Genomic DNA, 17,175 nt, shown 5'->3' with positions numbered 1-17,175 from the left:
CATAGAGCAGAGAGCACACACTAGATGCACTTTTCCTAAATCAACTTCAGCATGCAGTCTTAATGCAAATGCACATGCATGTATTGTTTTTCAGTTTCCTTAATGTGAGAATGACAAAAAGAAAACTAAGTATAGATCTGAACTATCTTCTTTCAAAGCGACAATACTAACAATTTTCTTTTCAAAAAACGAAAGTAAGGCCAAGACGACACTTTGCGATTTCGAATTTAAAATTGCTTTCGACACTTGAAATACTATTAATTCAAATCAAATACAATGGAAAAAGTGTAATCAACTATCTAAAAGAGGAATGCTTTGCGACACTCTTTTTCTTGACTGAAAACGACACTTGCAACACTTTCAAATCAAAGGACAACAGTTCGATTAAGCTACTATTTGCAAAGGAGAACTATAAATGATGAAAAATACATAAAAAACATTCACAATTCCTTCTGATGGAGGCTGAATAATGCAAAGGAAGATGGTTTCAATAGAGATATACTGATCATAGATAGCAAAACTACTGAATAATGCTGAAGATAATGAAGAAAAAACCAAAATCTGGAGGCATAAATAGTCTTAGTCAATCATTGCACCTGTAACACAGGGAAAGAGGGATGCATCTCACCTGCAACACACGGGAGGTGCGATGCATCCAAATTTCCAAGTAGAGACAGTGCAATGGTCCAAGGATGAGACTGAGCTTGGTTTTTACTCACAGTTTGAGGCTAAGTTTAGGGATTTAGGCTGAGCTAATGATTGTCAGTAAACACAAAGTATAGGGGATGATCTAATGAGGTTATTTGAGCTACCACCAGGGCACTTAGGATGTTTGCAAGCTAGATGTTCAGTTCATAAACCAACCCAGAGATTGACTGAAGCAACATTGATCTACTTTGCAGTTGCATAGAAAAAGTAGTTCGAAGGTTAGCTAGCTTAACTTCAGGCTTCGTCTGTGGTTTATAAAGCAAACAACAGTAACAAGACAAACAAACTATTCGTTCCCAAGTGGAGTCGCCATTTTGTTATCGGGAAAACTAGTGTCTATTCAGAGTTGCTAGTCCCACTAAGATGGATAGCTATCTTAGAAACAAACAAACTAAAGTTACTTGTGTTTCCTTTATGAGAGATAGATGAGAGAGAAGCAGAGAGTACCAACCTCAGTCTTTCACTAGTTTCCTTGCTCGTTTCCTCTCTCCCTTGATAGAGCTATCACCACTCTTTTCTCACTTGTCCTGCTTCAAAGAACACCTGTAGAGTCAAGGCAGCAAAATACCATCAAAGCATAGAGATCTATAACCATAAACAATGTAGGATCAGATGTACATTAACCATATAAATGCATATACAAATACAAGATTTAGAGATATACAAGCATATGGAGGAAAACTCAAATAGCTTTATTGAATGAAGTAGTAGGAGAGAGGATTACAACCAAGATTTCTGATCCAGTATCATCCTCCCAGCATGAAATCCCTCTTCACCTCATACAAAGCAAGATCACCCAACAATGTCTTCAAAGAGAAACCAACAGCACTTCCTTGCAAATTAAAAAATTCCAGCCTCTAGATCTCTAGGATGACGGATCCATATATAGATGTTTGCAGGAGAGTGAGTCAGCTTTTGGAATTTTGATTAGTGTCATTTCACTGATAGTTCTTGGTTCCACTTGGAGATTTCAGATCTCTCACTCATCCCTGGGCGAATTCATAGAGGCAAGTGTCATATGAGCAGTTTCTAGAAGATTCTTTGAGTTTCCACCTAGCAAACTGCTTCTGCCATTTGTCTGCTCTCACTCATCACACCCTACAGAAGGGCTTTTTAGTATGCATCGTACCCCCCCATGTGTAATAGGTGAGATGCACCGCACCCTCAGCATGGAGCAGTCTATATGGTCTAGTTTTGACCAGTTCTGAGTAGTTTTTCAGGGAGAACTTCTGGGGAATGATGTAATCAACTGACCTTGTTCCTTTAGGGTATGAAACAACACTTTTAGGGGTTTAGAAGCCCTTGGTTTATGGACATATGTGATTGGAGTTGCAGTGCCCAAATATGTCTATAACAATGCCGAAGTATCCAATACCATGGACCGAAAACCATCACGTCCAAAACCATGGACCGAAAACCATCGTGTCCAAAACCATGTGCGAAAAATCATGCACAAAACCATAGGTAGGTCCGCCCAACCTAATATAGGGTCCAAAAACAAAATTTTCTGGGGCGCTGCCCCAATTCCCATAGAGTGGGGTTACTTGCACCCCTCAAACCCCCTGTGACTCCCCCTGCTACACAATTTGCGCAACAAAGGGGGGGCTTTGCCCCCCTTCTAACCCCCCGATTAACTACGTGGGCTAGTCATGGAAAGAATATAACACAACCCAATAGTTCAGGTGCTAGATCAACCATATTAGCACAAAACATGTATAATAATAATCATCATAGTATATAGACATCATCTCAATCATCAACTCAATTACCATGCATGATGCCACAAGTACACACCAACTAGACACAATGCATGCATACATAATACATATATAATACATACAAACATTGACATGCATTCATTATGAACACATTCCAACAACAACCCCATTGACTTTTGCATGATATCGCAATGGAAACCATGACCACCACCATGCATACACAATGAGCACATAGAAAGCAAGAATAAGGACGTATATGCAACCGACATGTACACATGACAACACATTCATCCAAGGAGAATGAAGACCAGACATTATCCAAGGAGAATGGAACCACACTCTGATACTACTTTGTAACACCCTCCTCCCACATTCACCCAAGTTAACTAGTCCATCAGGGTAAACATGTGACAAGAGGATACTATGATGTGATTAAACTCCACATGTACTGTTAAGGAAGTGGAACCCACAAAAAAAAATCATTCTGACCTTCCACACATGCTACAGAAACTTAAGGATCCAACCAACCCTTTCGGGTGACCAACCCCTAAGACAACTTGAAATTTCAATGCCTTAGAGCCTCAGTCGCTCCCACGACAAGGAATGCATGTGACTGGGACTTTCAATTCGCTCCTATAGCAAGGCATCCATGAGACTGTGGAATTTTTCAGCTAGTTCTGGGCCAACGACCTTAGATTCTGTGCCACTTTTTCAGGGCCAGGATTCAGGCCACTTCCTAGAACTTCATGAAAGCTTCAGGAATGATAAATAACCTCAAAACAATAGTAATAATGAAAACATTTTATCAATGACTTGACTGGACCCCTACAAGCTATGGTAGGCATTTCATCAAACATGTCACACATATGTAATAGGTCATAACAACATATCTGAGCATAGGGGTCTCATACTTATCTGAGATTCGTAAGGAAACATTCATGTATTAATACAATAGTTGCATTATCATCCATTATGTTAGCGCTTGAGATTTCACCCTAGGCTGAGGAAGGTAAACCTTCAAGGCAACATCAAACCATTTCACCTCGTAGCTAGCCCTACGGGGTATGAGAAGGCTCTCTCCGGTCAATCTCAGTAAAATCTTCAATGGCGAGATGACCCACAAAGTAACACTGATGTTAGGCTAGTAAACTGATAAAAGGGGTTTTTAATAAAATAACGGGGTTTTTCTGGGCTGCATGGGCAAAATCACAGCTTCAAACAGAGAAATATAATGAACAACACAGGTTGACGACTGAGGCAAGGTAGGCAAGGAATTTAGCATCAAATCTAGATTTTTAAATGGGATGGCAAGACTGGTGAGGAGCTAAGGAGGGCAAACAATAGCTTTGAATCCTCCTTAAACAGAAGAAAACATTGAATTGAACAAACTTAAAAGTGGAGCATGGCAGGCATGAATTCTCACTTTAACACTTCATTTGTTCAATTAGATATGATCATGTAGTGAAATGGAACATAACAAATTACATATGAAACACAAGAAACACCTATGCTAAATTAACATACCACAGGGATCTCAGAAGTTAGAGCTGTGACATTTCATTAAAAATCCCTCTGTCAAAGACTGTACAATGGAGCTCAGTTCTCCTCCAGCGCTCAGAATTTTTCCCTCCCTCTATAAATGAATTTTTTTAATACATAAATAGCTCAGAAGAAAACCGATCCATCAAAAGATGGAACGATTTCAATGGGCACTATGAAAAATAGTAACAAGCCACTCAGCGCGTAGACCATCTGTTCCTAATGATCAGCGCATAGACCAAAACATTTTTCCCTACAGGTCGATAAAAAATGATCTGTTCAGCTATAACTGTAAGAGTCGCTCTGATGACCGACACATGGAGCGCAGATCCCGTTGAATAAAGTCTGGAAATAGGAATCGAATCCTATTCATCTGATAACAGGTGTCTTTGTTTATTTTTGGCTGAAGTGAAGGACCAGGTGTCAAGGACGTGAGCCAAATTTTCCCACGTTGCTCTAGCAGCTTAAGAGCCCGGATTAAAACTATGCGATCAATGCCAGCTATCAAACAACGCCTATCCCAAGTATGACCACGTTCCTCTGCTTCAGCGAATATTTCTCCATACATTCACATGTATCTTCAACCAACAGGGTTTTGCTTGACTTGCACATTTGATCTCATCCAGCAATGGAACTCAACGTTCACAGCATTTGATTTTATTTCAAATAGCAATCTCTTCACTTCGATTAGTGTTTTGGTTCATTAGCACAGAGATGGAAATTCTCGCCAAGGATTTGACCACACCTTGGTCACAATTTATTTGTGGGCATATACATTCCCAACACTCCACCCAGAAATTCAACTCAACATTGAAACTACAATAATGCTCAACGCATAGAAATATTGGTCCACACCATTACAACAAAACAGGTCTGATTCATACACATGTCAATTCAATCTTTGGCCCTGTAAGCTCAATTAATCACATTCCTCACTTATTGATAGTCTCAAAAACTGATACAACATCTCCCTCTGAAACAAATATATTCACTGCGTGTGAGAGATTGCGCTTCACTCCAGAGATAACTGCTACCGAGGGGACGATACCTTTTAGCCTGCTCCTGCATAATGCTTTCTGTATGAGAAAATTATTAGTTCATTCTCATCGAGTACTGCAACCTCTGTCTCACAAACAGAACAACAAACTGTCTTGAAAATAACTGGCTTAAAAATTTCATCTCGTAATTTTCATTTGCATTTTCAGGCAACTTTGCGCAGTATTTATAGATAAGACTAACACTGGAAACATAGGTGACAGTAGCTCCAGCATCGATTCATCAAACCAACGCCAAGGCTCCGTCCATTTTCTTCTAGGATCAATTGCAAGAGCATTGAACAACTCATGAGCTTATGCCAAACTCCATGGCACTGTAATGAAACAAAGGTGAGTATCATTTGCGTAATTAGAGCCCCAGCGCACAGGCTTTTACTCTTCCATATGATGCCCAGCCTTTAATACGCTGTTGTAATCAAGACCCCAAGGAAATCGACCTCTTATCGCTTTATCTTTTTACCCTTGTTACAGTTACATCAAAGTCACATGGATCCATTTCGATTTCACACGGTCACAGTTGGATCAAAGTCACACGATCATCAAGGAAGAAGAGCGCTCAGTTTAGCCTTGTTTACAGTTTTAGCAAGATGCATCTGCCTTGCTTTAGGAGTAGCATCCACTCTCAAAACTTTTTGAATTTCTAGAAGGGAATTTCTGTGCTCTTTAGATATAAAAACATCACTGGCTTCTAGAGTAGATATTTGTACTGATGAAACTTTTACTCTGTTCTGAGATTGGACTGGAAGATAATTCAGAAGGCTTAAATTGTGCTTCATCGAGACCAGCTGGTCCTCCTCCAGTTTAGCATCATCAAACCTTGGGGTTTGACACTTTTAAATTTCGACTTTTACCAGAACCTTTTGCACGTCCTAGATTAGAACCTAAGACATACTCTGCATACTTGACATTTCCATATCACTGCTAACTGGATTATCAACAATATCTTTTCAGGCACATCATCTCTTCTTGAATTCTTAATTCCATTTGAAATTTTACATGAAAGTTTATTGGAATCTTGACTTTTTGAAGTTTTATCTAATTGAATACCAGCTGCCCTGAGCAACATGTTTGATGCTTCCTTACTGCAACTTTTTAGTAGACCTGATGCTTCTCTAGGTGTTCGGACGATTCCTTGCAATCTGCCACACTGCATCATCTTTCGCAGAGGCACTTCTAGATCATCCTCATCGCGTTCTTTAGCCACATTTTCATCAAAATTTATCTTTGTCTTCTGGTTTTGAGTTAGCGGAACTGTTAGCCCATATTTGATATTTTATAATGCGCAAAAACATGAGTACCAGCTAGGCCTGCACTCAAATATCTTACATCTGCCTGAATGTCAATTTCTTTGCTCTCCTCAAGTGGTTTGTATAAAACAGTCGGAGGTGAGATAGGCAATATGTATGATATGCTCCATCACAGGCATCACATATTAGAAGGCAATCGGCGCACTTCATCAATACCACAGCAAAGACTATCATCTGTACCTGATGAAGGAGGGTCACACTGCTTATTTTGTAGGCAGGGGCTTACAATATGTCTGAATTATTCTTTTCAAGGTTCTTCTTTATTGTCTCCATAAACTATCCAACCAAGATTACAAAGACCATAACGCATCATTGTCTCTATTTGCAAGTGTTGCATCTTTATAACCATCCGTGTACCATCTTTCAAAATACCACCATGAACTTGTGCAATTGATACTGCTGGAATTGGTAACTTTTTGCCTCTGATTGCTAATGATATTCTGAATTGTGCTTGTGCAGATAGGAGTTTTGAAGTCGCTGCTGCCTTTTGAAGAGCTGGAGCATAAATTACATAATTTAAATCAATACATTAAATGATTTCTTCTTCAAAACAGGGTTTTGAAGAAGAATCAATCTCTGACATGAGACGGAGTCTAACATCGGCTCCATTTGGGATGGCAGCTGCCGCTCCGTGGAGGTGCCAAGAACCGCAGAACTTTGGGAGAGCAGACAGTGCCTCCACCCATTGGGCAATGGAGTCATCATCAACACAACTCTTGACTTATTTTCAAACTGAAACTGAACTCAAACAATCTTCAAGCAAACTAAAACAAGATGCTGCCCTTATGGCTGCTTATTTATTTACAACATCTACTCTAATCTGCTGTACAAACACTAGATCAGGTAATACTAAAATGCCAAATTAACCATTCAAGTAAACCTGAGAATGATGCCGCTTGAGAATGCTGCCACGAAGTCACAGATGTAGTTGCTGGCAGCCCTTCATGCACGTACTGAGCCTGGTCACGGAAAATACAGCCTGATCTATCAATCAAACTGAAAAATGTGTCCATGTATGCCGCAATAGGATCACGGAAGCCGGACTCTGTTGGCTGCCCCAACTCTGCAACACATACTTCCAGCTGCACATTGTCAATGTAAACATCTATAGGCAAGTCTACGATTTCTTGTTGCGAAGGAGGAAGGATTTCCAAGAACTTTTTAGGGTCTTGGAAATCATATGACTGAATCTGCTCATCTAACCATTGAATCTCATCTTCAATTCTTTCAACAATTAACTCACACAATTCAATTTTGAAAGACTTTGAAGATTTCAACAAATGAAGCCAGGCACTGTAAACATCTTCATCCAATTTAGTAGCTGCTAACGCCTTTCTTATTCCTTCTACAGCTTCACACAGGGCAGGGTCTGCCACATACCCTTCCATTGCATGAATGGATCAGCAAGCACTGGAATGTCTGGATCGAGTTGGAGTCGCCAGGTGAATGGTTCAGCCTGCATAAGTGTCTGACCGCTGTCCACCATCAGCATCAGATCTGCACCTTGATTGCATGTACTGGGACAAGACAATCAACAAGTTGAATGTTCTCCCCAGTATGGTCGCCACTATGTTAGCGCTTGAGATTTCACCCTAGGCTGAGGAAGGTAAACCTTCAAGGCAACATCAAACCATTTCACCTCGTAGCTAGCCCTACGGGGTATGAGAAGGCTCTTTCCGGTCAATCTCAGTAAAATCTTCAATGGCGAGATGACCCACAAAGTAACACTGATGTTAGGCTAGTAAACTGATAAAAGGGGTTTTTAATAAAATGACGGGGTTTTTCTGGGCTGCATGGGCAAAATCACAGCTTGAAACAGAGAAATATAATGAACAACACAGGTTGACGACTGAGGCAAGGTAGGCAAGGAATTTAGCATCAACTCTAGATTTTTAAATGGGATGGCAAGACTGGTGAGGAGCTAAGGAGGGCAAACAATAGCTTTGAATCCTCCTTAAACAGAAGAAAACATTGAATTGAACAAACTTAAAAGTGGAGCATGGCAGGCATGAATTCTCACTTTAACACTTCATTTGTTCAATTAGATATGATCATGTAGTGAAATGGAACATAACAAATTACATATGAAACACAAGAAACACCTATGCTAAATTAACATACCACAGGGATCTCAGAAGTTAGAGCTGTGACATTTCATTAAAAATCCCTCTGTCAAAGACTGTACAATGGAGCTCAGTTCTCCTCCAGCGCTCAGAATTTTTCCCTCCCTCTACAAATGAATTTTTTTAATACATAAATAGCTCAGAAGAAAACCGATCCATCAAAAGATGGAACGGTTTCAATGGGCACTATGAAAAATAGTAACAAGCCACTCATATTTTCCTAATGATCAGCGCGTAGACCATCTGTTCCTAATGATCAGCGCATAGACCAAAACATTTTTCCCTACAGGTCGATAAAAAATGATCTGTTCAGCTATAATTGTAAGAATCGCTCTGATGATCGACACATGGAGCGCAGATCCCGTTGAATAAAGTCTGGAAATAGGAATCGAATCCTATTCATCTGATAACAGGTGTCTTTGTTTATTTTTGGCTGAAGTGAAGGACCAGGTGTCAAGGACGTGAGCCAAATTTTCCCACGTTGCTCTAGCAGCTTAAGAGCCCGGATTAAAACTATGCGATCAATGCCAGCTATCAAACAACGCCTATCCCAAGTATGACCACGTTCCTCTGCTTCAGCGAATATTTCTCCATACATTCACATGTATCTTCAACCAACAGGGTTTTGTTTGACTTGCACATTTGATCTCATCCAGCAATGGAACTCAACGTTCACAGCATTTGATTTTATTTCAAATAGCAATCTCTTCACTTCGATTAGTGTTTTGGTTCATTAGCACAGAGATGGAAATTCTCGCCAAGGATTTGACCACACCTTGGTCACAATTTATTTGTGGGCATATACATTCCCAACACTCCACCCAGAAATTCAACTCAACATTGAAACTACAATAATGCTCAACGCATAGCAATATTGGTCCACGCCATTACAACAAAACAGGTCTGATTCATACACATGTCAATTCAATCTTTGGCCCTGTAAGCTCAATTAATCACATTCCTCACTTATTGATAGTCTCAAAAACTGATACAGCATCTCCCTCTGAAACAAATATATTCACTGCGTGTGAGAGATTGCGCTTCGCTCCAGAGATAACTGCTACCGAGGGGACGATACCTTTTAGCCTGCTCCTGCATAATGCTTTCTGTATGAGAAAATTATTAGTTCATTCTCATCGAGTACTGCAACCTCTGTCTCACAAACAGAACAACAAACTGTCTTGAAAATAACTGGCTTAAAAATTTCATCTCGTAATTTTCATTTGCATTTTCAGGAAACTTTGCGCAGTATTTATAGATAAGACTGACACTGGAAACATAGGTGACGGTAGCTCCAGCATCGATTCATCAAACCAACGCCAAGGCTCCGTCCATTTTCTTCTAGGATCAATTGCAAGAGCATTGAACAACTCATGAGCTTATGCCAAACTCCATGGCACTGTAATGAAACAAAGGTGAGTATCATTTGCGTAATTAGAGCCCCAGCGCACAGGCTTTTACTCTTCCATACGATGCCCAGCCTTTAATACGCTGTTGTAATCAAGACCCCAAGGAAATCGACCTCTTATCGCTTTATCTTTCTACCCTTGTTACAGTTACATCAAAGTCACATGGATCCATTTCGATTTCACACAGTCACAGTTGGATCAAAGTCACACGATCATCAAGGAAGAAGAGCGCTCAGTTTAGCCTTGTTTACAGTTTTAGCAAGATGCATCTGCCTTGCTTTAGGAGTAGCATCCACTCTCAAAACTTTTTGAATTTCTAGAAGGGAATTTCTGTGCTCTTTAGATATAAAAACATCACTGGCTTCTAGAGTAGATATTTGTACTGATGAAACTTTTACTCTGTTCTGAGATTGGACTGGAAGATAATTCAGAAGGCTTAAATTGTGCTTCATCGAGACCAGCTGGTCCTCCTCCAGTTTAGCATCATCAAACCTTGGGGTTTGACACTTTTAAATTTCGACTTTTACCAGAACCTTTTGCACGTCCTAGATTAGAACCTAAGACATACTCTGCATACTTGACATTTCCATATCACTGCTAACTGGATTATCAACAATATCTTTTCAGGCACATCATCTCTTCTTGAATTCTTAATTCCATTTGAAATTTTACATGAAAGTTTATTGGAATCTTGACTTTTTGAAGTTTTATCTAATTGAATACCAGCTGCCCTGAGCAACATGTTTGATGCTTCCTTACTGCAACTTTTTAGTAGACCTGATGCTTCTCTAGGTGTTCGGACGATTCCTTGCAATATGCCACACTGCATCATCTTTCGCAGAGGCACTTCCAGATCATCCTCATCGCGTTCTTTAGCCACATTTCCATCAAAATTTATCTTTGTCTTCTGGTTTTGAGTTAGCGGAACTGTTAGCCCATATTTGATATTTTATAATGCGCAAAAACATGAGTACCAGCTAGGCCTGCACTCAAATATCTTACATCTACCTGAATGTCAATTTCTTTGCTCTCCTCAAGTGGTTTGTATAAAATAGTCGGAGGTGAGATAGGCAATATGTATGATATGCTCCATCACATGCATCACATATTAGAAGGCAATCGGCACACTTCATCAATACCACAACAAAGACTATCATCTGTACCTGATGAAGGAGGGTCACACTGCTTATTTTGTAGGCAGGGGCTTACAATATGTCTGAATTATTCTTTTCAAGGTTCTTCTTTATTGTCTCCATAAACTATCCAACCAAGATTACGAAGACCATAACGCATCATTGTCTCTATTTGCAAGTGTTGCATCTTTATAACCATCCGTGTACCATCTTTCAAAATACCACCATGAACTTGTGCAATTGATACTGCTGCAATTGGTAACTTTTTGCCTCTGATTGCTAATGATATTCTGAATTGTGCTTGTGCAGATAGGAGCTTTGAAGTCGTTGCTGCCTTTTGAAGAGCTGGAGCATAAATTACATAATTTATCAATACATTAAATGATTTCTTCTTCAAAACAGGGTTTTGAAGAAGAATCAATCTCTGACATGAGACAGAGTCTAACACATTAGATAATATATTCATTTTTCATTCCTTTGTTAATCAAAACATGATGAGAGCCATACATCATGACTGTCATAAAACATCCTCTTAACCGACATATATTCAACAAAAATAACAAAGATATAACAACCATAAAAACCACATATGAAAAAGTATATTTAGAATCAAATATAAGATGAAAGTAGATCTTATTAACATATGAAAAATGCAACCAGGTTTAGGACTTCCACGCACCACCCAACCATATATTGGTTGAACCAAATATTTCTTTCATCCAATCACCCCCATGCCATATTCCAAGCATGAATGTGGGATCTCATGGAAAAAATCCAAAAAAACCAAACTAGGGCTTCCAGAGGCAAAACCACCTCAAACCCTAACCAGTGATTCCACCTCATGGTAGGTCATCACTAACCATCACCAGATTGGTACCTACCCAAGTTGTCTATCGCTCTAGAGCGTTTTTTCCTTCTAGGACTAGTAACTCAACCAATAGTTGTTGTCGGGATTCCAAAGAGTTTATCCAACTAGGGCTTCTAGGGCTAGTAAATCAACCCACCAAGGAATTCCAAAGAGTTTGTCCTACCAAGGCTTCCAGGACTAGTAACTCAACCCAATTTGTTACAAGGCTTCAAGAGTGTTTTTCCAACCAAGGCTTCCAGGAACTAGTTACTCAACCCACTACCATAAGGAACATGAGAACCAACCAGAAATAAAATGAAATACACCCAAAACACCATGACTATTCAGGAAATGGAAAGTCTAGGAAAATCCATCGTCAATCCAAGAAATCCTCCATGCCAATGACATATCATAACCAAGAAATCCCAAGTATGTCACACTCCTCCAAGATTGCTCCAAGAAAACTCTAAGTGTCCAAGAGTATGAGAGAGAGAGTAGAATAGAGAGAGAGCTCCAAAACTAAACTGACAAAAGGTACCAACTGATCCTCATAAGCCTTTTTATTAAGAGGCCTCTATTTTCTTCAATTTTCCATTATTTTCCTTCAATTTTATCCACACATGCAACCTGTGACCTTTCACCTTCATTTTCTCCTAATTTCCATTATTTTCACAAATAAAATGCCAATTAATCCCTCATGCCTTTCCAAAACCTTTTCCATTTCCTTTGCCAATTTCCATAGCCACTAATTAATCACAAGTTATCCCCATCACTATGTTTTGCCCAACATTCATATTGGAATATGTGTCCCATGACCATGGTTATTATTTTTTCATTTATTACTTGATTACATGGAATTTTGACTAGGGTTGTTACATGTTGGGTTTGGACAGACATTATAACTTGATTGATCTAGGAGGTATCTCTAGATCTTGAGGGTTATGGTGTTTATCTATCCCCTATTTATCTAATAACTTGATTTCAAGTGTGTAGAGATCTTAAGGGCTCATATCTTTGGCGTGAGGGGAAGTATTAAGTTTGGACCAACTAAATCCCAAGACAAGAAAGCTTAAGAGCCCATTGTGTTAAATTTCAGGTCTTATTTGACGATTGGTTTTGCAGAGTTTTGGGAAATTTATTACCCATTAAAATATTTTACTCATCTATTTTATTCTATTGTGCAAATAAACATAGATATGCTTATTAGGGTTCGAAATTTATTGTGAATATTGTAAAAAAAAAATTGTAAATAATTTTATCTTCTAACCCTTGTTTTCAATTCGGGTTTTGGGATCTATTTTTTATTTATTTATTTTTCTTTTACATATTGGGTTCCTGGGCTTTTAACATTTTATTTGTGCTAGTGGATTTCAAAGCTAGATATGAAGAATTATTAAGGGTTTAAATCTTTGAAAAACAAATAAATTCTTAAGAGGGTTTCTAGAGGTGGATCTAGGCCTAAGAAGGCAATATCCATCCTCTATTATTCTCTCAAACTCAACGTCAAGCTTCAGGGAAATTTTGGTGATTATTTGAAGAGGAATTTCAAGATCTGAATTTTTTTTCTTTGAATTGGGCAATGATTTCAGTGATTATTTGAAGTGTCAAGCCTTGTCATGGCTTCATTCTTTCCTCCCAATTCCTCTACTACCATCTTTTCCTCCTCGGCTTGATCTCCCATCCTTGCCGTTGTTTTCTTTAAGCCCTTAGGGTTTGACCGTAAGCCCTTTCTCTACCATCCCTGCCTGTCATTTCCCTTTTATCCCTATGGTAGGCCTTAAAAAGCCTCTCCAAGCCCTCTTCCTCTCCTTTCTCCTCCACTGCAACCCCTTCCCTCCTAGATCAAGCCTCTGCTTCCTCTATTTAGTTGAACACATACCTTATTTGGGTTGTGTTGCCCTCAAATACCCCTCACCTTTCTCGACCCTCAATCCTAAGGACTCTAAGGCCATCAACTCTTCAACACAACCTCTTTTCCCTTTAACGCAGGCCCTAAAGGCCTTATTCATGCATGCCCTCACCTCCTTAGCTTAGCCTTCAAGCCTCATCCCTCTAATTTGGCACAATCAACCTTGAAAAAACCTTCATCTCTGCCTCTACTAGGTTACCAATAAATCACATGATTTCTAAGCTAACACTTCAATAAATTTTGGATAGTTTGCAGTGGTTGTATGTATCTCAGGCCTTGGAGGATCTATTGGAAAATCTCTAGGCTCATGCTAGGCCTTGGGCCTCAAGGTTTTGTTTTCTAAACGATTCCTTTACCCAATGTTAACTTAAAACAAGGTAAATTTCTCATCACAGTGACAAAAAATCATATAAATGACATAAATTAGTTTACAAGTTTCCTAGTTTGTTAATCACTTAAGTAATTTGGGCATCCATTGTTTAACTTGATTTCATAAGCTTTGGTGACTTCTATCTTCGTTGGGATTGCATACCAGATGTATTAGTGTCATAAGAGAGCTCAAAGTGGTCTCAGTAATAGATTGACTTATTTGTATTCATAGACCTCTTTGAACTCAATTCACTCACAGTTGTCCTAATTAATTCACTATTGTTACAACATTTACTTGCTGCTCATAAGTAACAAAAGTTTTTTTTCATTCACTGTGGGAGAAATATGCCCTATTTTGAACCTATTCATACTCTCTAAAAGTTATTAAATTTTCACTATAATCTCAAGCACTGAAAACATTAAGCTCTAATTCCATTAAATAATTTTGGCATCTTGAGTATCTGGTTTTCAAGGAATATCATTAACTGAATTTTAAGTGACTAAAAGTCACTGTGACATATAAGATTTTAAGATTGGTAAATTTAATTGATTGTATCTTGGATAATTGGTATTGAGAATATTTTAGAGGTTTCTAAATTAAATAAGAGTTACCTTACTGGTGTTCTCATTTATGTCATTAGAAATCTGAATATCATAAATCACTCTAAGTGTTTTCAGTGATTCATAAGATAGATGCAATTTTTTCTTTAAAAGTTAGGGACTTGTAAGCCTTCATGTTTTAATCGAGAAATATCTTAAGTTGAATTGTCATTGGAAGCTTGTGTTGAAGTACGCTAAGAGAATTTACAAAACACATTGTTTCTTTGTCATTGACATCATTATCTTGAAAAATTGGATGGATGTTGAAAGAAGATAAGGACTCTAGTTCCCTTTTTTGTGTTTGGGTTAAAGAACATTGTAAATTAACATTTGGAATCTAAAGTTTAGCTTGGAGATTAGTGTTACGGGAATAAGTACCCTAGGGCTTTGGTTTGGAACCCCAACAGAGCAGGAGAAAACTACAGTAAGAAACACTCATACAAACCAGGAAACATGATTTTATAAACAAACTATGCTATAGCGACCATACCCGGATGTCCTTCGTTTGGGTAGTTCTAGCAGGGTTTAGACCCTTTGCAACTCTTGATGATCTTCGAATCTGCAAATTAATCAATTCGAACATACATAGCAGCATATAGATAAAGAATTTTAATGAAATCAACTTTATATCATATAAGCAAATGATTAGTTATACATCAAAATAACATTCATACACGAATTACAACAATATCTGATGCATAAACAAAGTCAACCTTACTAACAAGAGAACACTTCTTTGTATTGTAGAAAGCTATAACTAACATGGAGAGAATTCACCTGAGTCTTCTTCTTCCGACTCCAAGCAGAACCGTCCTCTAGATCCGTCCAGTCTCGGTCTTCAACAACCTCCTTCCATAACTAATACCATGATATCTCAAGCAAGTGGGAGAATATCAACACTCAAGGAAACAAGGGTTTCCTGAAACTTGGGGAAGTGCTTGAAGCATATGGATACTTCAGACTCATTCAGGGATAATCTCAATATAATAATTCTATCTCTTCTCCTCTTTAGGCCTTCCCACAAAAGTCTATTTATACTTCTCCCAATTATTTTTTTAGTTGGGAAACAGTTGGCCACGGGCACTAGGAGGTAAACAATAAGTAAAACCCATGAACTCTGCCCATAATTAAGGAAATTTATTTTTTCTAAGTGTTTTAACACATATACGCGGGTTGGGTATTGACTAACCCACGTGTACATGCTTTTATCTCAGGGCAAAGTAGCATGCAAGGAATAAAACTTTGTTTTTAAAATATTTGGACCAAGTCTGGAAGGAGGGGTTGCCCTAGGCCATAAACCAAGCATCACAAGTACAAAGGGTGGTAAATGGAGCTATAACAGACGCCCCTAATATATGAGGTCAGAAGGGTTACATGATGGCCGAAATGTATTAAGTATATGGAAAGGAATCCTGTTGAGACTGAGAAGGACTTCACCAGAATTTAGCTTGCCAAGCCATCAAAAAGAGATCAGAAAGAAATTGCTGCCTGAGGTGGGCATACCCATGCTCAGAGAAAGTAAAGCATGTCCACATATCAAGTACAAGCAGATTCACTATGTATACAAGTATAAAGAACTGAAAGCACATAATGGATCATCTAATCATGATAAAAAAAGTACATGTTTGAATATCACATATAAGAAGATGATCAATGAAGCTGAAAGATGACGCTGATCACTGATATCAAAAACTGATCCCAATAGTACCAAATTAACATGATGGAATAAAATGATACTACATCGCAACTTAGATGCCAGCATATAAGATGTCGTTGTGAAGGACTGTAACATATAAGGTGGATGGTGTCAACTAGCAGTAACAGGAACAACTGACAAGTGAACCAAAACATGTTGATGCAACCCAAGGTCTTCACTAACCGCCGTGGTACATTTCTACACAATGGGAGTAAATGATCTGAGGTCGACCACATTAGAAATCATTTGATTACCGGCCATTGATGTATACCGTTAACAAACGTGAGACTACTCACCGATAATGATAATGAGAGTCAAGGTACCCAGTACAATCTAACAAGTGCAAATGAATGAGCTGGAGTCGAACACCTGGAAGAATCTATCAATTTGGGGACAATGATGGTTTCCCACTGTCGATAGGGAAGGAATCTACCACTGATGACTACAAACCCCAAGGTACTACCAAATGGACTCTAGATCTTTGTCCCAGAGCAATGAGCTGTAGTCGATAGGAAAAGATCCACTAGAAGGAAGGCATTGAGGCATCCTTCATCAATCTAGTGCGAGTGTAACCCGTAGGCCAATAATGTGGAAGGAATCGGACCTAAAAGATGTAGTAACCTGACCGAAGCACATTTCCGGTGTACACAAGATGTAGCTAGCGCATGATAGAAAACCTCTGAACCAACCAATAATGAAAGCTGACACAGAGGCAAGTAATCCACCAATAGGATCAAAAGGAAACTAAGGAACTACACGAAT

The sequence above is a fragment of the Pinus tabuliformis genome, chromosome 4_2 (genome assembly GCF_031772625.1).
Source record: "Pinus tabuliformis cultivar Carrire ecotype Pingquan chromosome 4_2, CPIR1, whole genome shotgun sequence".
Classification (NCBI taxonomy): Eukaryota; Viridiplantae; Streptophyta; class Pinopsida; order Pinales; family Pinaceae; genus Pinus; species Pinus tabuliformis.
The sequence above is the reverse complement of the archived record's forward strand: the minus strand, read 5'-3'. Positions refer to the sequence as shown.